The sequence below is a fragment of the Sciurus vulgaris genome (assembly GCF_902686455.1).
Source record: "Sciurus vulgaris genome assembly, chromosome: 2".
Lineage (NCBI taxonomy): Eukaryota > Metazoa > Chordata > Mammalia > Rodentia > Sciuridae > Sciurus > Sciurus vulgaris.
Genome location: NC_136462.1, coordinates 73,144,249 through 73,170,310, shown reverse-complemented (window position 1 = coordinate 73,170,310; position 26,062 = coordinate 73,144,249). Strand labels below are relative to the sequence as shown.

Genomic DNA, 26,062 nt, shown 5'->3' with positions numbered 1-26,062 from the left:
AAATGCATCCAGGTTTATTCTTCTTGCTGAAAATTTTTTTAGCCATTTGGGGTCTTTTGTGCCTCCATAGTAAATTTAGCCTTTTAAAAACTTTTAAAATTTTTTCATTAAAAATTCCATTGAATGGCAATTATTAAAAATACAAGTGACAATAAATGTTGATATGAATGTATGGAAAAACATTCACTCATACATTGCTGGTAGGATTGCAAATTGGTACAACTACTCTGGAAAGCAATATGGAGATTCCTCAGAAAACCTGGAATGGAACCACCATTTGACCCAGCTATTCCACTCCTTGGTTTATACCCAAAGGACTTAAAATCAGCAGACTACAGTGATGCAGCCACATCAATATTTATAGCAGCTCAAACTCACAATAGATAACTAAACTATGGAACCAACGATCAACCAGATGAATGGAGAAAGAAAATGTGGCATATATACACAATGGAAAATTACTCAGCCTTAAAGAAGAATGAAATTATGGCATTTGCCGGTAAATGGATGGAGACGGAGAATATCACGCTAAGTGAAATAAGCCAATCCCAAAGAAGCAAAGGCCAAATTTTTCTCCAATATGTGGATGCTGATTCACAATGTCTGGGGGTGGGGACTAGGGAAGAACAGAGGTACTTTGGATTTGGCAGCAGGAAGGATAAGGAGGGGAGGGGCATGGGAGTAGGAAGGATAGTAGAATGAATTGGACATTATTATCCTATGTGCTTATGTCTACATGACAGGTGTGATTCAACATCATGTACAACCAAAAGAATGAAAGGTCATACTCCATTTATATATGATGCATTCAAAATGCATTCTACTGTCATGTATAAATAACTAGAACAAATTTTTTAAAAAGACAAACCTAAATTTAAAAAAGAGGTGTATGGGCAATTTCTCTTCCTCTCAATTTTTCTGTAAAGTTAATACTCTAAAAAATAGAGTCTATTAAAAAAATGAGAATGTGGGTTACTGAACCTGCCCAGTTTCATAACAACTCATCTTTACCAAAGTGAAAAGTAACTCAAATTATTTGGAGGAAAACAGAAAGTGCCATTCATGAAGAATGTTGTCTTGAGTTTACATTATTGACTCCTGGGGTTTTCCATGGCATGTAACTGAGATGAACAATTTGAGGATATAAAATTTAATTAGATTTTATCCTATATGAAGGAACAGGGGAGGCTAAGGATCAGTATCAAGCTATTAAAGAACTGTCTATCAGGAATCGGCACATCTACCTGCCAAAGTATATTCATGGTGTTGCTCTAGTGTATTTGTGACTATTTGGTTAAGTACATCACCTACCCTATGTTCCTTGAAAAAACACAGAAATAATTTTTCAAATAAAATATTATGAAAACATTGAAAATATGCCATTGGAATTTTTATAGGAATTCAATTGAATCTGTACGCACCTGAATCTGTATGAATATTTTCAAATTATCCTTTCAATCCATAGGCTCAAGATATCTACTTACTTATCTTCTTCAGTTTCTTCCATCAAATTTTGTAGTTTTCACTATACAAATGGTTCACTTCCATTGTTAAATATGTTCTTAAATATTTCGTTCCTTTGGTCACTAACGCAACTTGGATTGTTTTCTTTGTCAGATAGCTCTTTACAGATGTAAAGTAACACAATTGATTTTTGAATGTTGATATTAAATCCTGAAACTTTATTGAGTTCATTTACAAGTTGATTAATTTATTTTGTATGTGTGGAGCCTTTCATATTCTTCAAAAAAGGATAATTTTGCTTCTCACTTTGCAATTTGGTTGCCTTTTATATCTTATTCTTGTCCAATTACTCTGACTACTACATCCAGCACTATACTGAGTAGAAGAGATAAGCATGGACATTCTTGCCTTATACCAGATCTTAGAGAAAAGGGTTTCAGTTCTTTATTGATTATGAAATTATCTGTGGGCCTTTCATAAATGCTATTTTTATGTTGAGAAAATTTTCTTCTTTATCAATTTTTATAATGAAAGAATGTCAAACACTATCAAATAGTTTTTCTGCATCTATTGAAATGATTCCTTTTTTTTTATCTTTTATTCAGTTAATGTGCCATATCACATTGATTTGAATTGAATATGGCAAACCAAACTTGCATCCTAAGAATAAATTTCACTTGGTCATGATGTATAATCTTTCTGATGCACTGAAGAATTTTTTTCTATTATTTTACTGGGGATATTTTCAAGTATGTTAATGAAGATATTATCCTATATTTACTTTTCTTGTGGTATCTTTCACTAGCTTTATAACCAGGGTGATTCTGGTCTCATAAAATAGGCAGGAACTATTCCTCCTATATCTAATTTTTTGAAAAGTTTTAGAGAGGCTGATATTGATTCTTCTTTGTTTGCTAGAATTCACCAGTAAAAAAACTACTCAAATTTACTATTTGTCATTAGTCTACTTGGGCTTTCCATCTCTTCTCGATTCATTCTTTTTTTAAAATTGTTTATTTATTGTTTTATTTTTTTACAGACTGCATTTTGATTCATTGTATGCAAATGGGGTACATCTTTTCATTTCTATGGTTGTACATGATATAGATTAATACCATTCATGTAATCAAACATATATATAGGGTAATGCTATCTGTCTCATTCCATGATTTTTCATACTCTCCCTCTCATTTCCTTCTACATAATCTAAAATTCCTCCATTCTTCTCTCACTCCCCACTCCCCAACCCCCATTGTATATCATCATCCATGTATCAGGAAAAACATTTGGCCTTTGGTTTTTGGAGATTGACTTATTTCACTTAGCATGATATTCTCCAATTCCATCCATTTATTTGCAAATGCCATAATATTATTCTTCTTTATGGCTGAATAATATTCCATTGTTTATCTATACCATAGTTTCTTTATCCATTCATCTGTTGAAGGACATCTAGATAGGTTCTACAATCTACATATTGTGAATTGAGCAGCTATAAACATTGATGTGGCTGTGTCACTGTAGTATGCTGATTTTAAGTCCTTTGGGTATAAACCAAGGAGTGGGATAACTGGGTCAAAAGGTGGGTCCATTCCAAGTTTTCTGAGGATTCTCCACACTGCTTTCCAGAGTGGCTGCACCAATTTGCAACTCCACCAGCAATGTAAAAGTGTGCCTTTTTCCCCACATCTATGCTAACATCTATTATTGTTTGTGTTCTTGGCAGACCAATGGTACAGCATAGAAGACACAGAGATGAACCCACATAAATACAGTCACCTCATACTGGACAAAGGAGCTAAAAACATACAATGGAGAAAAGATAGCCTGTTCAACAAATAGTGCTGGAAAAACTGGAATCCATATGCAGTAAAATGAAATTAAATCTCTATCTCTTATCCTGCACAAAACTCAACTCAAAATGGATCAATGACTTAGGAATTAAATCAGAGACCCTGCACCAAATAGAAGACAAAGTAGGCCCAAATCTTCCTCATGTTGACTTAGGATCAGACTTCCTTAACAAGACTCCCAAAGCATAAGAAATTAAAGCAAGACTCAATAAATGGGATGGAGTCAAACTAAAAAGCTTTTTCTCAGCAAAGGATATAATCAATAATGTGAAAAGAAAGCCCACAGAGTGGGAGAAAGTCTTTTTCACATGCACTTAAGATAGAAAACTTATCTCCAAAATTTATAAAGAACTTACAAAACTTTACACCAAAAATACTAAGACCCCAATCAATAAATGGGCCAAGGAACTAGCCAGACACTTTATAGAAGAAGACATACAGGCAATTAATAAATACATGAAAACATTCAACATCTCTAGTAATTAGAGAAATGCAAATTAAAACAACTCTAAGATTAAATCTTACTCCAATTAGAATGGCTATCAATTCATTCTTGATAGGATTATCAAGATCATGTCTTCTGGGTTATCCAATTTGTTAGCACACAGTTGTTCATAATAGTATCTAATAAACTGTTTTACTTCTGAGGTATACATTGTAATGTTTTCACTATAATTTCTAATTTTATTTATTTCAGATTTCTTTCATTTTTTCCTTAGTGTAGCGGAAAATGTGTCAATTTTATTTATTTTTTTAAAATCAAACCTTAGTTTTGACGACATTTTGTATAGTGTTTTGTAACATCTAGATTTGTTTGCAGCATTTTCTTTCCTTGTTTTCTCATGTTGTTCAGATATCAGTGGACCGCTGAGATATTGCAGATTTCCTCTGTTGATTTACAATGTCCCTGAAGATTTCTATATATATCCCCTCTTAGCCTTCAGTAGGCTGAAGTCTTGGAGGAAGTTGATATTGCGGTGCTCCACAAGGAAGCTGCCTCTCTAGGAGTGGTGGCCTTCAGGTGGGGTATATTCCCTGCTAGTGGGCAGAGGTGCCTCCACTTGTTGACCAATGGTCATCCAAAGGGGACCTAGGCTGTGGGCTGAGGCAAGGCCTGTTTGGGCCTGTGTCTCTGGATTTACCGTCCTTGTGGGGAAACCTCACCAGGCAGGGAAGACTCACTCAGTGGGGAGGTCTCGCTGGTCAGTTTCCTCCTAGAGGTTCCCCTCAATTTACAGCTACTGCCTGGGCTGGGCTGCCTTCCTCTGCAAAGTTTCCAGGGGCCCGGCCCTACCTCCTGGGCCTGGGAGCCTCACCCTTCGCAGATGAATCTCCTTAGGCTGCCCCTCCTCAGAGAATTTGCCCATAGGCCTGGAACCTTCGCTCCACCCTAAGCCTGTCTCTGTGCGGCTCTTCCACCCAGAAGCCTCCTAGATCCTGGGACCCTGTTCTGCACCTAATCGCCTGGCTGCGTGGCCCCTCCTCTGAGCAGCCACCTGTGGCCCCGAACAATCGCTCTGAGTCCCAGAGACCCGCCACAGGCCTCTTCCTCCAGACAGCCGCCCAGTATGCCGGTGCGGTCACTAGGAGTCCAAGAAACTCACTTCGTGCCTCCTCCTCCCACCAACCACCCGTAGCCCGAGGCAATCAATCACTCCGAGTCGAAGTGACCCTCCCCGTTCCTCCTCCTTCTCCAGATAACCCCCCGGGTGTTCAGGAGCAGTCCCTCTGAGTGGCTCTGAATCCACGTGACCCGCTGCACGGGTCCTCTGGGCACCGCCCGGAGCTCTGGTGCGGCCCCTCAAGACCAAGCGTCCCACCACGCTTCTCCTCCAGGCAGCCCCCCTGTGTTCAGGAGCTGTCACTTTAAGACCAAACAACTCACCACTCGCCTTCTCCTCTGAGCAGCCGCCTGGAGCGCTAATGCAGTCACTGCGAGTCCAAAGGACCCGCCGCGCTCCTTCTCCTCCTTCTCCTACTCCTCCGGGCAGGCCCCGGGGTTCAGAAGTGGTCAGAGTCCAAACAGCTCGCCACGCAGCCCCTTCTCTGGCAACCGCCTGTAGCTCCCGCGTAGTCACCCGAATCCAAGCGGCCGCTCCTCTTCCTCCTCGTCCTCAGGGCAGGCCCCGGGGTTCAGAAGCGTCGTTCTGATTCCAAACAGCTCGCTGCGCAGCTTCTCCTCTGGCAACCGCCTGCAGCTCTGGCGCAGTCTCTCCGAATCCAAGTGGCCATGCTCCTCTCCTCCTCCTCAGGGCAGGCCCCGGTGTCCTGAGTCCACACAGTTCTCCCTGCCACTCCTCCCCCGGGCAGCCGCCGGAGCCCCAGTGGCTGCTCCGAGTCCCAGCGCTGTGCCGAGCGGCCTCCTCTACGGCGCTCCAGCGGGGGGAGGGGCGTCTCGCCGGCAGTTCTACTTCACAAAGTTTCCTGCGTTCCGGGACCCCCGTCCCATCCGGGATGCCCCCCCAGGGGGTGAGAGTCACCCGGCTACTTTGAGTTGGTCCCAAGCGTCTCAATATCTCCTCTCTTGAATCCTGAGTTCTGGAGCAACACGTAATGCAGCCACCCTCTAGGCCGCCATCTTGAAAAGCCTCTGTATAGTGTTTTAATTCACCATTTGTTTTATTCCTACACTGCTATTTATTTACTATTCCTTTACTTTTCTTTTTCTATTTCCTTGAAGTTAGGTTATGTATTCAATATTCTTTTCCTTTTTAGTGTAGGTGTTTGTTGGAATAAACATCCTTCTTATCTGCCTTCCCTGCATCTAACAAGTGTTTGTTATGTTTTCATCTTTATTTATCCCAAATATGTTTAAAAATTCCTTTCTGGTTTCCACTGGGACCAGTACTTACTTAAGAGCTTACCCTTTAGTTCCCTCATATTTGTGAAATAATTTGTTCCTTAAGTGAGCGCTGCATGTAGTAATTTCCTTGCAGACAGTACATTATGGAACAGAATAATCAACTTTACCATAAAGGAACCTCAAAAACTGCATATCAGTACCCATTTACATGTTTGTTATGAAAATAATAAACTTATGTTTCCTTAAATGTAAAAGAAAAAAAAACTGTTAGCCAGGTGATCAAAGTCACATCAAGTGAGTAAGATTGATTGTACATATCCTTAACATGATGTGAGGCAAATGGCATTTGATCTCTGTTGTCTTCTTCCCCAAAGTACCTAAACACAGTCTAATCATGAGAACAATATCAAATAAATCCAATTTGAAGGACATTCAGAGTGACTAGTACTCCTCAACATCTCAAGGTCATTCAAAATAAAGAAAGTCTAAACACATTACAGGCAAGAGGAGCAAAGGATATATGACCTCTGAATGTAGTGTCCTGGATGGGACCCTGCACCATAACAAAACAGACACTAAGCAAATACTAGGAACATCTGAATACAGTATAGACATGTGGGCTTTACTTAACAATAATACATGAATACTGGTTCATTAATTATAACAAATACAGCATATTAATGTAAATAGTTAACAGGAGAAACAGTGTGATGTATATGTGAATTCTGTACTATCTTCATAATTTCATTTAAATTTCAACTATCCTAAAGTTAAGTTTATTTAAAAAGCCATATCACAAAACTTAACAATATGTCCCCTATTCTTTTCAAAAAAGGATTCCTCAGTTATTATGATCCATTGTGATCCATGATTTTCTTTTCATACTTAACTGTAATGCAGATGTAAACCTTGATTTTCAACATCTTTCTTGCCACCAAATTAAAATAGGCATGAAGATGTACATAGTTGGTGAGACTGCGGACTACTATAACCACTCTGGAAAGCAGTATGACAATTCTTCAAAAAACTTGGGATGGAACCACCATTTCACCCACCTATTCCACTCCTTGGTATACATGCAAAAGACCTAAAATCAGCATACTATAACAATACAGCCACCTCAATGTTTACTACAGCATGATTCACAATAGTTAAATTATTGAATCAATACAGGTGCTCATCAATAGATGGATTGTTTAATATACTATAATTATTTAAAATTTATTTATTTATTTATATATATACACACACACAATGAAGTTCTACTTAGCCATAAAAAAGAATGAAATTATGACATTTGCTGGCAAACGGATGGAAATGGAGAATATCATGCTAAGTGAAATAAGTCAGAATTAATCAAATATTTTCTGTCATACATGGAAGTTAGAGTAAAGGAAAGGAGGTGGGAAAAACACGACATCACAAAGATATAGGAAAAATCAGTAGTATAAAAGAAAAAGTAGGGAGGGATGGGAAAGGAGAGGCAATGAGGAATTAATTCTTATTGAAATCATGTTATGTGCATATATAAATAAGCCACAGGGAATTCCACCTTTATGTTTAAGTTAAAAGAACTAATCAAATATAAAAATATATGACTGAAAAGGAGTCTATCAAAATAGAGGAAGGAAAATGGGGGAGGAAGGAGGGAAAACAGGGAGTTCAAATGGGGGATCATAAACTGAAATCAAATTCAATGCATGTTTGATTTGTTGGGAACAAAGACAACTACTATGTATGACTATAAAACTCTCAAAATAAATAAAAATAAAATAAAACAAAAGAAGCAAGAGGATATAGGCCAACCCATAAGGACCAAGAAGTAGAAAAATAAGAAGAACCTGGATTCCTGATGGCATTGTTGAACTGCCTTTAATTTCTAAACTACCTGACTTTCAAATTCTTACTTCATGAAAAAAGAAATACATAAATGAATAAATAAATGTTCACCTTTTTAGGTTTCTAATAACTCAAGGGATTAGTAAGAATGCCCCATAGGAAGATAGGCTAAGAACTGTGCTTCTTCCATGAGCATCAAAACCAACAATATCAACATCATTTTTCCTTTCCTTTCTTCTTGTTTCCCTTGCTGTTACACATTAAAATCTACAATGGCAGAAGTTAGCTAGAACAGACAAAATGGAGCTTAGAAGGAGAAAGCATCCTAAATTTCCTAAATTTCACTAAAAGCATCTAAGGCTGCCGCTGGTCTGGATTGAGAGAGGAGGAAAATATATTTGTTTAAGTTTTCAGAATTTTGATATTGTAACATATGGGCCAGAGTTGTATTACACTGGATTAGACATTCATTATCTCAATGAAGACCCTATTCTAGAAATATCCCCAAGATTGATACCACCTTTAGAAGTCCTTAATTTGTCCATAATTTTGAATCTTAAGAACTGATCAGGCTTGGATAGGCAGAATTAATATTGTCAAAATGGCCATACTACCTAAAGTGCTATATAGATTCAATGCAATTTCAATTAAAATCCCAATGAAGTACCTTACAGAAATAGAGCAAGCAATTATGAAATTCATCTGGAAGAATAAGAAACCGAGAATGGCTAAAGCAATCCTCAGTAGAAAGAGCAAAGCAGGGGGTATCGCAATACCAGACCTTCAACTCTATTACAAAGCAATAGTAACAAAAACGCCATGGTATTGGTACCAAAATAGACAGGTAGATCAATGGTACAGAATAGAGGACATGGACACAGAATCTGTGAAGAACTCAAAAAACTCTACACCAAGAATACAAATAATCCAATCAAGAAATGGGCTAAGGAAATGAACAGACACTTCACAGAAGATGATGTACAAGCAATCAACAGATATATGAAAAAATGTTCAACATCTCTAGTAATAAGAGAAATGCAAATCAAAACTACCCTAAGATTTCATCCCACCCCAATCAGAATGGCAATTATCAAGAACACAAGCAACAATAGGTGTTGGCGAGGATGTGGGGAAAAAGGTATACTCATACATTGCTGATGGGGTTGCAAATTAGTACAGCCACTCTGGAAAGCAGTATGGAGATTCCTCAGAAAGCTTGGAATGGAACCACCATTTGACCCAGCTATCCCACTCCTTGGCCTATACCCAAAGGACTTAAAATCAGCATACTACAGAGATACAGCCACATCAATGTTCATAGCTGCTCAATTCACCATAGCCAGAGTGTGGAATCAACCTACATGTCCTTCAACTGATGAATGGATAAAGAAACTGTGGCATATATATACAATGGAATATTACTTCGCATTGAAGAATGATAAAATTATGGCATTTGCAGGCAAATGGATGAAATTGGAGGATATCATGCTAAGTGAGATAAGCCAATCTCAAAAAACTAAAGGGCGATCCAAGATGGCGGACTAGAGGGTGACTGCATCTCCAGTTGCCCCAGAACCCAGGATCCAAGAAGGGGAGGCATTGAGAGTCTCGGACTAAAATAGAACCATGGGGTGAGTCTCCCCCACCCAGCGAAGCTCAGCTGGGCGGCAGGCCCGGATTCGAGTGGCTTATTAGAGTGGGACAGGGCAGATAGCGTCTCCCCCAGGCAGCTCGGTGCAGTCTGGCGGTGGGCTCCGCCCACAGGGACAGATCGGATCCTCCAGCCTCTCGGAACAGGCCCCCCAGTGAGAGCCCTTCTGCACAGAAGAAGCGCGGCCAGCTCCGGCCCGCCACAGCCAGCTCCAGCCCGCCCCACTGCCAGCTCCAGCCCGCCCGCAGGTTGCTTCAGTGACCAGCACAGGGCGCCACGGACTTCCCCAAGCAGCCCAGCCCCTCTCCAGCGGGAAGCGCCTCTCTAGGCTGGCTTCTCGGGGCAAATCACCCAGTGAGAGCCTGTCTACACAGAGCCAGCCACAAGTCCCCAAGCCAGTGGAGACCTCCAACCTACAACCAGCCTCTGGACCAGGGCTGTGCAACAAGAGACCTCTCCAGGTCTCTCTCCCTGGAACCAGTAGCGGGCTCGGGGCAGCGTTCTTTGGAAGCACTGCATTAACAAATTAATCCAAGACTTCTGGCTACTGAAGGCTGGTAGGTGATACACTGGAAATCTACAGGGTCACTATAAGCCAATAGAGGAAATCAAAAAACTAAAGGACGAATGATCTCACTGATAAGCGGATGAGGATATATAATGGGGGATAGGAGAGGTTAGCCTTAGGGTTAGGGTTAGGTTTAGGGTTAGGGATAAGGAGGGTGGTAAGAATGGAGGAAGGAAGGACTATATAGAGGGAAAAGAGGGGTGGGAGGGGTGGAGGGGAAAAATAACAGAATGAATCAAACAACATTGCCCTATGTAAATTTATGGTTTTTTAATTAAAAAGAAATAATAATAGCACATTTCCTTTGCCCTGTAAGGATTCCACTACTGTGTGCTTCCAATGGAGCTAATGCATTTTACATAACAAATCTGTTTCTTACTTGACTTCTATTGTAAGCCATGGCATGAGCCAGAGGTGGCATTTGTGACTCTGGAACAGAAAGAAACTTTCTAAATTGAACAAAGAATTTGGCTGCCTTGACAGCATACCCTTGCTCAATGGAATGGTCAACCCAGTTGACACTGAAGACATTTCAAGTACAGATCACCGAATGTATAAGCTGGCCGAGGTCTCAGAGGTCATCTGGTTCATCTTTCTGGATGATGGCAGGGCTGCCGCTAGAATCCAGAGCCTTATCCAGAGCCCTTTCCATGACAAATATGACATTGTTCCATAATAATATCACTGCTTGACATTTTTATTATTCTATTATTATTTTCTGCTCTCTTGGAAGAAATGATTTTTATTATAAAAGAACAAACAGCCTGCTGGCAGCTCCAGCCCGCCCACAGGTTGCTTCAGAGACCAGCACAGGGCGCCAGGGACTTCCCCAAGCAGCCCAGCCCACTCGGCAGGAAGTGCCTCTCTAGGCTAGCTTCTCGGGGCAGACCGCCCAGTGAGAGCCTCTCGACGCAGAGCCAGCCACAAGTCCCCAAGCCAGCGGAGACCTCCGACCCCCAAGCAGCTTCTGGGACCAGGGCTGGGCAGCCAGAGACCTCGCCAGGCAGCCTTGCCCCCCTCCAGCTACAGGCTTTTTCCACGGGGTGATCCAAGATGGCAGACTAGAGGGTGACTGCATCTCCAGTCACTCCAGAACCCAGGATTCAAGAAAGGGAGGCATTGAGAGACTCGGACTAAAATAGAATCATGGGGTGAGTCTCCCCCACCCAGTGAAGCTCAGCTGGGCGGGAGGCCCCGATTCGAGCGGCTTATTAGAGTAGGACAGGGCAGATAGAGTCTCCCCAAGGCAGCTCTGTGCACTCTGGCGGTGGGCTCCTCCCACAGGAACAGATTCTCCAACCTCGTGGAGCAAGCCCCCCAGTGAGAGCCTTTCTGCACAGAAGCAGCGTGGCCAGCTCTGGCCTGCCCCACTGACAGCTCTGGCCCGCCCGCAGGTTGCTTCAGAGACCAGCATAGGGTGCCAGGGACTTCCCCAGCCTCCTCCAGCAGGAAGCACCTTTCTAGGCTAGCTTCTCGGGGCAGACCGCCCAGTGAGAGCCTGTCTACACAGAGCCAGCTACAAGTCCCCAAGCCAGCGGAGACCTCCGACCTGCAAGCAGCCTCTGGGACCAGGGCTGGGCAGCAAGAGACCTCTCCAGGTCTCTCTCCCTGGAACCAGTAGCGGGCTAGGGGCAGAGTTCTTCAGAAGCACTACATTATCAAGTTAATCCAAGACTTCTGGCTACTGAAGGCTGGTAGGTGATACACTGGAAATCTACAGGAACACTATAAGCCAATAGAGGAAATCTACAATATCACAGAGTCCCACTGACCTCTGACCAATATGAGAAAACAAGGGAAGAAAATGTCCCAAACAAACCTAGATACTATATCAATAAAACCCAATGACAGCACAGCAGAAGAAATGTCAGAAAGGGAATTCAGAATGTACATAATTAAAACAATCAGGGAAGCAAACGAAGAGATGAAAGAACAAATGCAGGCATTAAATGAATGCACCAATCAACAGTTAAAAGAGCAAATATGGGAAGCAAAAGAGCATTTCAAAAAGGGTTAGAGATACTGAAAAAAAACAAACAGAAATCCTTGAAATGAAGGAAACAATAAACCAAGTTAAAAACTCCATAGAAAGCATAACCAATAGGATAGATCACGTGGAAGACAGAACCTCAGATATTGAAGACAAAATATTTACTCTTGAAAACAAGGTTGACCAAACAGAAAAGATGGTAAGAAATCATGAACAGAATCTACAAGAATTATGGGATTTAATTGAGGCCAGATTTAAGAATTATTGGGATTGAGGAAGGCTTAGAGAAACAAACCAAAGGAATGAAAAATCTATTCAATGAAATAATATCAGAAAATTTCCCAAATCTGAAGAATGAAATGGAAATCCAAGTACAAGAAGCTTATAGGACTCCAAATATACAAAGTTACAACAGACCTACACCAAGGCACATTATTATGAAAATACTGAACATTCAAAATAAAGACAGAATTTTAAAGGCCGCGAACGAAAAGAATCAGATTATATTCAGAGGGAAACCAATAAGAATATGAGCAGATTTTTCAATCCAGACCCTAAAAGCTAGAAGGGCCTGGAACAACATTTACCAAGCCCTGAAAGAAAATGGATGCCAACCAAGAATCTTATACCCAGCAAAACTTACTTTCAGATATGACGATGAGATAAGATCCTTCCATGATAAACAAAAGCTAAAGGAATTAAAAAAATGAAAGCCAGCATTACACAACATTCTCAGCAAAATATTCCATGAGGAAGAGATGAAAAACAACGATGTAATTCAGCAACGGGAGGAACTAGCCTAAAGGAATAGCCAAATAGAGAAACCAAATGATGCCAAAAAACAAAAATGAGTCCAATGACTAGGAATACAAATCATATCACAATAATAACCCTGAGTGTTAATGGCCTGAACTCATCAATCAAAAGACATAGACCGACAGATTGGATTAAAAAGAAAAATCCAACAATATGCTGACTGCAAGAGACTCAACTCATAGAAAGAGATACCCATAGACTAAAGGTGAAAGGATGGGAAAGAACATATCATGCACACAGACACAGGAAAAAAGCTGCAGTATCCATCCTCATTTCAGATAATGTGGACTTCAAGCCAAAACTAGTCAGGGATAAAGAAGGACATTACATACTGCTTAAGGGAAGCATAAATCTGCAATACATAACAATCATAAATATCTATACCCCGAACATTGGCTCATCCATGTACGTCAAACAAATCCTTCTCAATTCCAGAAATCAAATAGACCACAACACAATAATACTAGGCGATTTTAACACACCTCTCTCACCGCTGGATAGATTGTCTAAACAAAAATTGCATAAAGAAACCATAGATCTCAATAACACAATCAACAATTTAGACTTAACCGACATATATAGAATATACCATCCAACAAAGAACGAATACACTTTCTTCTCAGCAGCACATGGATCCTTCTCTAAAATAGACCATATTTTATGCCACAAAGCTACTGTCAGCAAAAACAAGAAGATAGAGATACTACCTTGTACTCTATCAGATCATAATGGACTGAAATTAGAAATAAATGACAGAATAAAAAACAGAAATTTCTCCAATACTCGGAGATTAAATAATACACTACTATACGATGAATGGATAACAGAAGACATCAGAAGGGAAATTAAAAAATTCTTAGAAGTAAATGAGAACAAAGACACATCATATCAAAATCTCTGGGACACTATAAAAGCAGTACTTACAGGAAGATTTATTTCATGGGGCGCATTCAACAAAATAAGTAGAAATCAACAAATAACGACTTAATATTACAGCTCAAAGCCCCAGAAAAAGAAGAGCAGACCAACACCAAAAGTAGTAGAAGACAGGAAATAGTTAAAATCAGAGCCGAAATCAACAAAATTGAAACAAACGAAACAATCAAAAAATTAACAAAATAAATAGTTGGTTCTTTGAAAAAATGAACAAAATTGATAAACCCTTAGCCACACTAACAAAGAGAAAGAGGGAGAAAACTCAAATTACTAAAATTCGGAATGAACAAGGAAATATCACAACAGACACGAGTGAAATACAAAACATAATTAGAAGCTATTTTGAAAATCTATACTCGAACAAAACAGAAAACCTCGAAGACATCAACACGTTTCTAGAGACATATGAATTATCTAAACTGAACGAGGAGGACATACACAACTTAAATAAATCAATTTCAAGCAAAGAAATAGAAGAGGTCATCAAAAGCCTACCAACAAAGAAAAGTTCGGGACCACATGGGTTCTCAGCCGAGTTCTACAAAACCTTTAAAGAAGAGCTCATTCCAATACTCCTCAAAGTATTCCATGAAATAGAAGAGGAGGGAACCCTCCCAAACTCATTCTATGAAGCCAATATCACCCTTATTCCTAAACCAGACAGAGACACATCAAGGAAAGAAAATTTCAGACCAATATCCTTAATGAACATCGACGCAAAAATTCTCAACAAAATTTTAGGAAATCGCATACAAAAATATATTAAAGAGATAGTGCACCACCATCAAGTGGGTTTTATCCCAGGGATGCAAGGTTGGTTCAATATCCGGAAATCAATAAATGTCATTCACCATATCAACAGACTAAAAGTTAAGAATCACATGATTATTTCAATAGATGCCAAAAAAGCATTTGATAAAATACAAATGCTTCATGCTCAAAACCCTAGAAAAAAATGGGGTAGTGGGATCATTCCTTAACATTGAGAAGGCCATCTACACTAAGCCCATGGCCAATATCATTCTAAAAATGATAGAAAGCATTCTAAAAGCATTCCCCCTAAAACTGGAACAAGGCAGGGATGCCCTCTCTCACCACTTCTATTCACATGGTCCTTGAGACTCTAGCCAGAGCAATTAGACAAACCAAAGAAATTAAAGGGATACGAATTGGAAAAGAAGAACTCAAACTATCCCTGTTTGCTGATGACATGATTATATATTTAGAGGAACCTGGAAATTCCACCAGGAAACTCTTAGAACTCGTAAGTGAATTCAGTAAAGTAGCAGGTTACAAGATCAATGCTCATAAATCCAATGCATTTTTATACATAAGTGATGAATCTTCAGAAAGAGAAGTTAGGAAAACTACCCCATTCACAATACCATTGAAAAAAATAAAATACTTGGGAATCAATCTTACAAAAGAGGTGAAACACCTCTACAAAGAGAACTATACAACACTAAAGAAAGAAATTAAAGAACACCTCAGAAGATGGAAAGATCTTCCATGGTCTTGGATAAGAAGAATTAATATTGTCAAAATGGCCATACTACCTAAAGTACTATACAGTTTCAATGCAATTCCAATTAAAATCCCAAAGATATACTTTACGGAAATAGAGCAAGTAATTATGAAATTCATCTGGACGAATAAGAAACCCAGAATAGCTAAAGAAATCCTCAGTAGACCTAATGCAAACCCCTCCTACCCCCCATTTTATATGTCCTCATCTGCTTATCAGCGAGATCATTCGTTCTTTAGTTTTTTGAGATTGGCTTATCTCACTTAGCATGATATCCTCCAATTTCATCCATTTGCCTGCAAATGCCATAATTTTATCATTCTTCATGGCGGAGTAATATTCCATTGTATATATATGCCACAGTTTCTTTATCCATTTATCAACTGAAGGGCATCTAGATTGGTTCCACACTCTGGCTATGGTGAATGGAGCAGCTATGAACATTGATGTGGCTGTATCTCTGTAGTATGCTGATTTTAAGTCCTTTGGTTATAGGCCAAGGAGGGGGATAGCAGGGTCAAATGGTGGCTCCTTTCCAAGCTTTCTGAGGAATCTCCATACTGCTTTCCAGAGTGGCTGCACTAATTTGCAACCCGACCAGCAATGTATGAGTGTACCTTTTTCCCCACATAGTAATATAAATATGTTTCTGAAAGAGAGGAGGTCAATAAACAGATTAAAGAGATAAATCTTCCTCATAAATTCAAAAACATATTAGGATATTTCCCTCTGCAAGAAGTGGAGGTAATCTGTTTCATCTTGGGGGTGTGCTAAATTTAGGGTCTTGCTTACAAAGAATGGAAATGGAAAAAAATGCAGAAAGGAAAGAAACTTAAAGCTATACACTTTGAAGAAAACCAGAAGACACTAACATATCCAGGAAATCTCAGTTAAAGAATTACATTTGATTTTATATACCCCTGAAATCATACATCCTTTGAATGTCATTTCACTTCTGCTGTATTCTTTACAGACAGACATACCTCCCATTTAGTGCTGAGAAAAGTATCAGAAAAACCCAAAATGAGGAACATTCTATATAATACCATACCAGTACTCTTAAAATTGTTGAGTTGATGAAAGACAAGAGAAGACTGAAAAATTCTCACAGATCATAGGAGAAAAAGAAGATACAATAACTAAATAGAATGAGGTATCTTGAATTGAATCCTGCATCAGAAAAATCATAAAATTGGGAAAGTTAATAAAACATGAATCAAATCTAGAGCTTAGTTAATAACAATGTAGTGAAGTTTATTTCTTAGTTTTGATAGAAATGGCATATAATCCACATAAATATATACATATAAATCCATATAAAACATATCTAATGAATACAAATGATGTATTTATGAATTAGAGCCACAAGTATTTGACTGATAGGTATTTTGATCCTGATATAGAACGTTAAGATACATTGTGTCATAATCACAAAGGCATTTGCTCCCTGTTTTCTCCATCACTTTGCTTTCCTCCCTCAACTCTACTGATTTTTCATTTTATAGTTTTTTTAAGTCAGTGTCTTGTAGAGATACTTTATGTCAAGATTCACTGTGGTATATTCACGTACGTACATACAAAAGTTCCATCAGATTCATTCCACTCTTCTTCACTTTCCTGTCCCCACTTCCTCCCCCACAATCCCCTTGACCTTTTCCACTGATCTTTCCTCTATTTTGATGAAATTCCCTTTCCCTCTTGTTTTTTTTTTTTTTTTTTTTTTGCTATCTTTCTTTCCACCACCATCCACCCCCCTGACTTTATTTTGGAATAGTTTCAACATATCAGAGAAAATATCCAACTGTTGGCTTTTTGGGAACTGGCTTATTTCACTTAGCATGATAGTTTCCAGTTCCATCCATTTACAGCAAATATAACTTCAATTTTCTTTGTGGCTGAATAATGTAATATATATGCCACATTTTCTTTACCCATTCATCTGCTGACGGGCACCTAGTTTGGTTCCACAGGTTGGCTTTTGTGAATTGTGCTGCTATAAACACCGATATGGCTGCATCATTGTAGTTTAAAATCTTTTGGATATATACTGAGGAGTGCACTATCTGAGTCAAATGGTGGTTCCATTCATAGTTTTTGAAGACTCTCCAAACTACTTTTCAGAGTGGTTGCACCAACAATATATTGAAAGACATATTGAATCTTTTCCCCCAATACTCACCAATATTTATTATTACTGGTATTCTTGGTAATTGTCATTCTGACTAGAGTGAGACCAAATCTCAATGTAGTTTTGATTTGCATTTCCCTAATTGCTAAAGATGTTGAACTTTTTTTCATACACTTGTGGTATGAAAAACCACAAGTGGTATGAGAGGTGTATGTTTAATTCTTTTACCCATTTATTGACTGGGTTATTTGATTTTTTTATATACTAAGTGCTTTGAGTTCTTTGTATCTAAGGAGCAGGTGGTAAAAATCTCCCATTCAGCAGACTCTCTTCATGCCTATGTTTCCTTTGCTGTATGGAAGCTCTTTAATTTGATGACATCACACTTCTTGATTTTTTATTTTATTTTTTGCACTTTATGAGTCTTATCAAGCAAGTTGGTTCCAACATACTGGAGTGTTGGGCCAACATTTTCTTCTAGCAGTTGCAGAATTTCTGACCCCTAATTCCCAAATCTTTTACCCAGTTTGAATTGACTTTTATGTAGGGTGAGAGACAGGGGTCAAGTTTCAGTCTTCTACATTGGATTTCCAGTTTCCTCAGCATCATTTTTTAAAATGGCTATCCTACTCCAACATGATGTTGTTGACTGTCTACTATCAGATAACTGTATTTCTGTGGGTTCGTCTGTGTCTTCTAATCTATTCTATGGGATTTTTGTGTCTATTTTGGTGCCATTGCCATGCTGTTTGTGTTACTATAGCTCTGTAGTACAATTTGAGGTCCAATATTGTGGTCCCTCCAGTTCTACTCTTCTTACTAAGGATTGCTTTTGCTATTTTGGGTCTCTTCTTTGTCTAAATAAATTTTATAACTGCTTTTTCTAGTTCTGTGAAGAATGTCATTGGTATTTTGATGGTGATTGCATTGAATCTCTATTGCACTTTTGGGAATATGACCATTTTGAAAATATTCATTCTACCTAGCTAAGAAGATGGGAAGTCTTTCCAGATTCTAAGGTCATCTTGAATTTCTTTCTTTAGTGTTCTAATTTTCATTATAGATGTTCTTCAGCCTCTGATAGATTGGTTCCCAGGTATTTTATTTTACTTTTTTTGAGGTTATTGTGAATGGGACAGTTTTCCTAATTACTTATCATCAGGCTTATGATTGGTGTATAGGAACATGATTGATTTATGAGTGTTGATCCTATATCCTGTTACTTTGCTGAATTCATTTACAAGCTCTAAAAATCTTCTTTTGGAGTTTCTTTGGGTCTTCAAAATATAGGTGTAAGTGATCGGCAAACAGAGGTGGTTTGATCTCTTCTTCTGTTATTTGTATCCCTTTGGTTTCCTTCTCCTGCCCGATTGCCCTAACTAGAGTTGCGAGGACTATGTTGAATAGGAGTGGTGAGAGTGAGCATTTTTGTCTGGTTCCTTTTTTTTTTAGAGGAAATGCTTTCATTTTTTCTCCATTCAGTATAATGTTGACCTTGGGTTGTCACATGTAGCCTTTACAATATCGAGATAATTTTCTTCTATCCCTGGTTTTTCTAGTGTTTTAAACATTAATGGGTACTGTACTTTGTCAAATAATCATGTGATTCTTTTTCTCAAGTCTATTTTTGTGGTGAATTACATTTATTGATTTCCATATGTTGAATCAACCTCGTATCCCTGGGATGTAACCCACTTAATCATGGTGCACTATCTTTAATACACTTTGCATGTGGTTTCCCAATATTTTATTAAGAATTTTTGCATCTATGTTCATCAAGAATGTTGGCCTGAAGTTTTCTTTCTTTGATATATCTTTATCTGGTTTTGGTATCATGGTGATACTGGCTTCACAAAATGAATTTGGAAGAGTTTCCTCCTTTTCTTTTCTTTTTATTTTGGGTGTGGGGTGATGCAGTTTCCAGGGATTGAACTCAGGGGCACTTGATCACTGAGCCACATACCCAGCCCTATTTTGTGTTTTACTCAGAGACGGAGTGTCACTGAGTTGCTCAGTGCCTCACCATTACTGAGACTGGCTTTGAACCTGCAATCCTCCTATCTCGACCTCCCAAGCCATTGGAATTACAGGCATGTGCCACCACACCTGGAAGTTCCCTCTTTCTATTTCATAGAATAACTTGAGGAGGATTGGTATAAGTTCTACTTTAAAGGTCTGGTAGAACTCAGCTGAGAATTTTTTCTGTCCTGGGCTTTTTTTTGTTGGAAAGCTTTGATCCTGCTTCAATTTCATTACTTGATAGTGACCTTTTTAAGTGTTCTATATTCTCCTGTTTCAATTTGGATTGGTCATATATCTCTAGAAATTTGTCGATATCTGCAAGATTTTCTAGCTTATGGGAATATAAATTTTCAAAATAGTTTTTGATGATCCTCTGGATTTCAGCAGTGTCTCTGGTGATATTTCTTTTTTCATCTCTAATTTTATTAGTTTGAATGTTCTCTCACTTTCTTTTGGTAGGCCTGGCTAAAGGTTTATCAATTCTTTATCTTTAAAAAGGCCAAATTTTTAATACATCTTTCATAACTTTTTTATTCTCAATTTCATTGATTTTTGGCTCTAATTGTAATGTATTTCCTGCCTTCTATTGATTTCAATGTTGTTTTTTTCTCTTTTTCTAAAGCTTTGAAGATGTAAGGTTAGATTATTTGGTAACTTTCTACTTTTTTGATGTATGAACTCAGTACTATAAACTTTTTCTTAGAATTCATCCTATCCTGCGCTTTTCTTTGTTACTTTCATACTGTCCAAGAGATTTAGATATGTTGTACTTCTATTCTCATTTACTTCTAAGAATTTTTGTATTTCTCCCTTTATTTCTCCTGGTATACATTCATCATTCAAAAGTGTAGTATTTAGTCTCCAGGTGTTAGAGTGACTTCTGTGTTTTACCTTATTTATTTCTCATTTTATTCCATTATGATCTGATAGAATGCAAGATAGTTCTATTTTTTTGTGTTTCCTAAGATTTGCTTTGTAACCTAAACTATGGTCTATTTTAGAAAGTGTTCCATGTGCTGCTGAGAAGAAAGTAAATTCAAACATTGATGAATAAAATATTCTATAGATGTCTTTTAGGTCAATATTATTAATTAATTTTAGTTCTTTAGAATCTCTACTTAAGTTTATGTCTAGGTGATCTACCTAGTGCTGAGAAAGGTATGGTAAAGCCACACAGTATTATTGTATTGTGTTCTATTTGAGCCTTAGTATTGAGGATGGTTAAATATATATGCCATCATTTGGGGCAAAAATATTTACCATTATAATGTATTTTTTGTATGATTCCTTTAAGCAATATGAAATGACATTCTTTGTCTCTTTTAATTAATTTTGGCTTGAAGTCCACTTTATCTGATATGAGACTAGCCAACCCCACTTGTTTACAAGTATTGTTTGTATGGTATATCTTTTCCTATCCTTTCACCTTAAATCTGTGGATATCTTTACCTGTGAGGTGAGTCTCTCTCAGACAACATATTGTTGGGTTTTGCTTTTAAATCCAATGTGCAAGTCTTTGTCTTTTGATTGAAAGGAGTTTAGACCATTTATATTTAATGTTATTATAGAGTGATAGTTCTTTATTTCGTACCATTTTGATGTGTTTCTAATGTTCCCATCATGCTTTAAGTTTTGCCTGCCTTTCCAAATGTGTTTAAGGAGGTGAGCCTGGGTTTTTCCATTCCCCTTTATTTCTCTCTCTGTTGCCCCACCCCTGGCCCCGCATTCTGGTTCAGGTTCACAGTGAGGAAACTCTGAATTCATTTTCTACTGTGGTAACCTATCTTCAAGTCTCTCCAGATCTCAGTCTTTTTTATATAGATTCTTAGGGCATTTCTTGTATTGCTCACCTCTCAACTCTGCTTTTCGGTCACTGGCTCCTTTCTGTTTTGAGAAGATCAGAAACCACTGCCTACTTCCCTTCTGCCATGATTCTTTATGCATCATTTTAGTGTGCTGAGACTACATTTCACCTGTAATATTCTGAATTAGCACCTTCTATGATGATGAAAGTGTTCTCTACCAATGCTGTCCAATTTGGGAGGTGCTAAGTGTTCATGACAGTTAAGCACTTGAAATGTGACTAATAAGAGTAACTAACTGAATTTAATTTAATTTAATAGCCAAATGTGAGTAGCGGCTACTGCATTAGACTACATGTTCTCTCAAAGTAAGGAATCACCTTCATAATTAATTTGACACTTTAAATTGTGCCCTTAATATACTTATATTAAACAAAGTTTTATAAGAAATAAAAGTAAAATCAATTTAACATATAGAAACAGAAATATATACAATTATAATTGTTGTTACCAAATGTATATTCAAAAGGCAGGTGGCTATTAACCTATAGATAGGTTATCATTTTCTTTCTGTAATCCTAAGCACTTGGTGTTTCTTTTCTTTGTACTTTTGGTTCAGGATTGCTTCTTTGATCTGGGTTATCTTATGTTCTCTATTTTCTTGAGACACAACCTGATGTGACCTGATTAAATGTGACACGCTTGTCACTTTTTGTTAAAGGTGAGCATAAATGGGCAAATATCCATGTAACTAGAATGTTTTCCCATTACTGGTTCCTGGCAGGTATTAGTCTAACAGCAAAAACCAACATGAAAAAAAATTCACATTAAGAAGCAGCCAATGCCCCAACAAACAGTTAAAACATTAAATTAAAAAGAAAGACATGTCCTGAGTTCCCAAGATTTTCTTGCACCTCCATGGTTTCTGTTTGAAATGTCAAATAATTATTTCTAAAGCAAATGATGGAAATATATATGTGGTTTAAGATGAGGAATAGATAACAGAAACAAATGAACTAAATGGCAGTATTCCTGTGAGTGAGTGTGTGCATGTGTAACATATTTAGTGAAAAGGAAGAGAAATAATGCAGACAGTGCATGATGTGTGACCAGATTTTTTCTTAGAATGATTTCTGACTTGTCCAGTAGGCATTATACTTTAAGACATGTTCTTAGTGATGCGGAAAATTTCTACTTATAATGTCATATGAATTCCACCTTCCACTATTATGAAAATGAGGAGTAACAGAAAGATACTCCTTGTTCTTTTTGTCACTCTCAAAAAAATATAAAATTTAAAATATAAAAAGGTATTTATCTAACTGGCTATCTTTTTTAAAGTCAACATAAGGCAAAATAGCCCAGTGCAATTTGATTTAATATATATTTGGTTGACAAAAGATAACACAGAGTTGAAAGAATGTATTTTAGCAAGTAAGAGCAAAACTAGAAATCATTTCAAGGAGGCAGAATATTCTAGATTTACCTTTAACTGTCACAGATAAAAAGGATTAATTAATGAAGCCTGCACTCGATAGATAAAGGGCTCCATTGGCCTTCTGTTAATTTTCTTGAAAGAGAAAGATAGCCCAGGTTGAATTTCCTCTTTAGCTTGAAATGGATTCCTACTCTTCTTTCCTAATATCAGGAGAAAAAGAAAAGCAGAATATTAAAGCTAAAACTTTATTATAAATATTACATCAATGATATTTTTAAAATTTTTATCTAAATGCATAATATGTTTCTTTAAAAATGTGATTCTAACAAGAAATCATCTAGGATATTTATTTTTAAAATCTAAGAACCTGAAATCTGTCATATTTTATGATTTATGATACTTTAGAATACTAACATTAGATAGTTTTATAGTAATCAAATTAGATTCCCTGCACATGATGATGGAATATGCTCTCTCATATTATTTATTCATTGTCCATTTTATTTATGAGTAAAAACAATGCAAATCTGCCATATATTTTAAATGCCTTCTCATCACTGTCATATGATCTTTTTTAACTTCAGAACAGAAAGACAGTACAGTTAGTAGCAATCTTTATTAAAGAGAGAAAATGAGAAGTGAATCTCAAAGCAGAGGTAAAAGTTTGACATATTAGCAAAAAGCATTTTTTAAGAAGCAGACTGCAGACATTAAAGAATACATGAAATACCTCGTGTCCTAGGTGTTAGAACTAGGGCCATAATGAGCAAAACCAGAAAGAAAAAGCTTAACTGGTCTGCTTTTTCTCACATTGTCATTCGTCATGTTATGTAAATAAGAATTAAGTAGAGGCTTCAGGGGAAGAGACTCTACAAAACTGTAGGAATAAAAGTTAAAAACTAGTCAACGTTTCATATCCAGTATAGCTCAAGCTATCTTTGTGATACCCATGAGTTAGGTGGAAAATATATAAATATAAAACACTTATGGTAAATAAAATATATAACTTTGGAAAGATTAACTAGAAAACAATCTTACAGATGTTATGAAAATGTCAAAACTCACAATGTTCAATAAAAACCTATTAGATCTGAGATTTGACCAGAAGAGGAAAAAATAATTTACCCCACTCAATATTATAAGAGTTTCAAGTGGTTATTAATGAATGAGTTAAAAAGTGATCTCTTAGCGGGGAGATTGTGACTCAGTGGTAGAGCACTTGACTAGCATGTGTGAGACACTGGGATTGATCCTCAGCAACACATAAAAAAAAATAAAGTATTCTGTCCATCTACAACTAATAATATATATTTCAAAAAAGTAATCTGTTAGTAAAGGTGAGAAAATCACAAATTTTTATAGAGTGTTTTTATTCAATCCTTTCTCTTTTTATTTATGTATTAGTGCATATGAACGGCACAAATTGGTGGGTTTCATTTGACATTTCCATACATGCATATAATGTAATTCGATTGTAGGCACCCTCACTATGACCCTCTCTTACTACCCTCTCCACTCCCCACCAGATCTCTTCCCCTTACTAAAAGGTTCCCCTACTACCCTTTTTTTTTTTTTAATTGTTTTTCAGAGTTCATGTAAGAGAGAAAATAATCCAATTTTTGTCCTTCTGTGTCTGACTTATTTTCACTTAACATGATGATCTCCAGTTCCATCCAGAGAAAATTAAAGTGTAGGATACTTCTACGTGGCAAGATGCGAACTCTGACACCACCGCCATAACAGCTCCTTCCTACTGTTTGTTGGTTGCACACTGGAGAGATGGTATAGGAAAAATAGCTGAGAGAATAACACTGAGAGGAAAAAAAAGAAAAATGAACCCGGAAATAGACAAAATGGGATTGTAAGGTTCCAAAAGAGAGTAAAAGCACAACTGCAAAGGTAGGAGACCAGAAGAAATAAACTTAAGGTCAGCCCTATTTATACTGACTATACATCATTAGATCTGTGACATGTTGAAATTGAAAGGAGAGGTAAGTTACCATGGTGAGACAACAGACACAGACCATGGTCCATAATAACCCTGAACATACCCAAGTTTTAAGAGTCCTAGAGAAGAGGGAGCTGAATGACCAAGCAATAGGAGCTAGGTTGTTTTCCTCAGCAACCTGATGTGCAGAATCAGGAGGGGAGAGGGGATTTCCTTCCATTAATTGTTTAGCCCACTGTAATTGATGGACAGTTAAAATAAAACTAAATTTTTAAAACTTTCCTAACAAGCTTAAATGGTAGAAGAATGTCACAGATAAGATGCCATAAACAACAGTGGAATACACACAAAAAATGCTGGCTGGGTAAGAAAAACAAAAAGCAATAGCTGCTATTTTAGTGCCAGTTTGATTCTGAGTCCTATATTAAGCAACGTACCCATTAATAAAGTTGAATGAAAGAAATTCAGAAGTGTGGATTAACGTTTGCAGATAACTTAGGTGACTTCATCTTCTAGGTCTATTTTAAACCAAGATCTAAGAAGTTTTTTTCTATGCAGCAATGACTCCTTTTCCACAAACTTAAGGATTTTCCATTTCACTGTGAACATAATCTGAATTTAATTATACATTACAAAGCTAACTGTATTACCCCTGGAGATAATATACATGAGGACTAGTGACCCGTAGATTTGTTTTTAAGTTTCAGAATTCAAGGTGTTTTGTACTTTTTCCAAATTTTTTATTCTCATTCTCTAGTGTACACATTGCAACCAGGATGCATCTGTCCCCATTCTACTGAAACTTTGCTAAGTTCAATCGTTAGTTCAATCACATCCTACAAGACCCATTAATTGTAATGGGCAGTAACTGTCTCCTTTATTTCTGGCGCTTGTCTCCTTTGTTCCTTCTCATATCTTCAACCTAAATGTTGGCTTACTTTAAGGCTCATTTGATGGTCTTTTTCTATTCTGCACCTACACCTTTGGTGACCATGTCTTAAAATACACACATACACTTGAGAATTACTCAAGTATTAATCTCTGTTCTGGACCCCTCTTTCAAACATCAAAGTCATAGAGCAAAATCATTGCTGAGATGTTTAATAAGTACCTCAAATAGGCACCTGCATGGATCCAAAAACAAACTCTTGATCTACTCTCCAAAACTTGCTCTTCACAAAGTCTTGTTCCCCAGAGTCTTCACAGTTTGGGGAAATGACAGTCCTCTCAGTGTGCTCCTTAAAAACCTGCCTTCTCTCTTTTATTCTTCTCTTTTTTC

The 26,062-nt window shown here is 37.6% G+C and overlaps 1 long non-coding RNA gene across 1 annotated transcript in view; it reads right to left on the bottom strand.

The window, feature by feature from the left end:
• The window catches only part of LOC306653172, a 183,301-nt gene that overhangs the window by 85,859 nt on the left and 71,380 nt on the right, over positions 1-26,062 (bottom strand). The window contains exon 2 of the long non-coding RNA XR_013761662.1: positions 22,884-23,035. This is a non-coding gene — a long non-coding RNA (uncharacterized lncRNA). The remainder of the gene's footprint in view (positions 1-22,883; positions 23,036-26,062) is intronic.